Consider the following 2,281-nt stretch of genomic DNA (forward strand, 5'->3'; position numbering starts at 1 on the left):
CTGGAGAATTGCAACCCACCTGTAGGGAGATTGCAGCTAGTGACTGAGGTGGTTCCCAGGCTCCCGAGCTGGCTAGCAGTGGACAGCCCAGGAGGCCTGGGGCAGCTTTGAAAGCCCACATCTATCGGGAACCTGGCCAAGATCCCCAACTGCCTGTATGAAGGTTACGGCAAAAGGATGAAATAAGGGACAAATTTAGTAATACATGAAGGGGGACTAGGAGGTCAGTGCCTCAGGTCAGGCAGACAAAGACACTCTAAGCCAGCCACTATGTATTTGGTATGTACAATGATGGGGGGGGGTGCGGCCAGCAGAAGACTCAATGTCGTCAGTGGCACCTGGTAACTTGGGATGACTCAGAGGGCAGAGATGAGCCCATGCTAAGAAGAATCTTGCCCTGGAGTGTTTTTTAATCTTAGTGGTCTGAGTTTGTCTTAGTGGTAGAAGAGGATGGCCTGCCCCTAAAGAGTTAAAGGACAACGTCAGGAGCAGTGGTGTATGCCTATAATCTCAGCATTCAGGAGGCTGAGGCAAGCGGATCACCGGGAGTTTGAAACCATCCTGGGGTACAAAGTAAGTTCAAGGCCAGCATGAATCATGTAGTGAAACTGCTCAAAAACCAGAAACCAAAACAAAAAACCACCAACAAACAAACCAAGAGTTACTAAGAAATCTCAAAAGGCTGATACTGACAGTCTCAAGCCTCTATTTATCCCTTAGGGAAATACACAAATTAATCTTTATGAATTTGTGGTCTCCAAAACATGTCTAAGTGGCAGGGCAGGGAGCCAGTCTGTAGCCTAAGAGGCAGCCCTGGCATCCAGTTGGAACAGCATGATTCTGAAGTCCACTTCCACAAGAACTGGCGGGGTTGCGTGTCTACATGGTTCAATCAGCCAGCTTGGAAGATCCACAAGCACAAGGCCTGCCAGGCAAAAGTGAGCCTGCATCGCCCCTCGCCCCACGTCTGGACCCATCCAGCCCACTGTGCACTTTCCCATGGTGCAGTACCACCCCAAGGTCCCTGCCGGCAGGGGTTTCAGTCTGGAGGAGCTGCAGGTGGCTGGTATTCACAAGAAGGTGGCCCGGACCATTGGCATCTCAGTGGACCCGAGGAGGCGGAATAAATTCACCGAGTCCCTGCAGGTCAATGTGCAGTGGTTGAAAGAGTACTGCTCCAAAGTCATCCTCTTCCCCAGGAAGCCACTGGCCCCCAAGAAGGGAGACAGCTCTGATGAAGAACTCAAGCTGGCAGGACCTGTGATGCCCATCAGGAATGTCTACAAGAAGGAGAAAGCCCAGGTCATCACAGAGGAGGAAAAGAACTTCAAGGTGCTTGCTAATTTGCGTATGACCCATGCCAAGGCCCATCTCTTCAGCATCTGGGCAAAGAGAGCCAAGGAAGCTGCAGAGCAGGACGCTGAGAAGAAAAAATAAAGCATGGTCAGAGTCTTGTAATAAATGCTCAGAAAAGCTAAAAAATAAGTAACTAAATAAAATAAATAAATGGCAAGACATAGAAGGATTGTGTCTCTCCCACCCTGCAGTACCAGGAATTGAACTCAAGGTCTCCACATTGAGCTCCCGCTTTGAGACAGAGACTCACTAAGTCATCTCAACTGGCCTTGAACTTGTGATCCTTCTGCCTCAGCCTCCCAGACTGCTGGGATTACATACCTGGCAGGATTCTGCTCTTAAGAGAATGCCCATAAGCAAGAGATTTCTGATCTTTCACTACTTTACAAATGCCCTTGCTCTAATAGCCTTCCTTAAAACCCATCGCCCAGAGCTGCCTGGGGAGACAGGGTCACAAAGCCATCCCCGAAGCGAGAGCATCTGTGAGCAGACAGTGGTGAGAGAAGAGAAGGGAGCCTGCAGCCATTGTGCTGCAGTTCACCTGTCTCGGATCCCAGCGGCCAGCCTGGAGCCAGTTAGAAGCAGATGCCTGCCACACCTTCCATGCATGCCACCCCCCCCCTGCCCTGCTCCTACCATCCCTCCAGGCCACCCCTAGCCAGCCCCACCCCTCCCTCAGTTGGTACCCTGCCCCCCACCCCCACCGCCACCCCAGGCTGGGAGTTGGCCTCAAGGTCTGGAGGGATCTGCCCCTGGAGTTGGCCCCAAGGTCTGGAGGGAGCTGCCCCTGGAAAGACACATTTTCAGCTTAATGGGAAGTGGTTGGGTTGGTAATGAGCGTTCTTGCTAATTTGGAGAAATGATTTAACACCAGGAGGAGCCCGGGAAAACATCTTCTAAATAGAAAAGAGCAGACCGACCCCCA

General features: G+C 51.6%; 1 pseudogene; it reads left to right on the top strand.

Moving 5' to 3' along the window:
* The first annotated feature begins 322 nt into the window (after nt 1–322).
* On the top strand, nt 323–1,437 carry LOC100724864 (large ribosomal subunit protein eL13-like; annotated as a pseudogene).
* Nucleotides 1,438–2,281: the final 844 nt, after the last annotated feature.

Source organism: Cavia porcellus, unplaced genomic scaffold (genome assembly GCF_034190915.1).
Source record: "Cavia porcellus strain 051 isolate PalLab524CR breed Dunkin Hartley unplaced genomic scaffold, mCavPor4.1 scaffold_19, whole genome shotgun sequence".
NCBI lineage: Eukaryota > Metazoa > Chordata > Mammalia > Rodentia > Caviidae > Cavia > Cavia porcellus.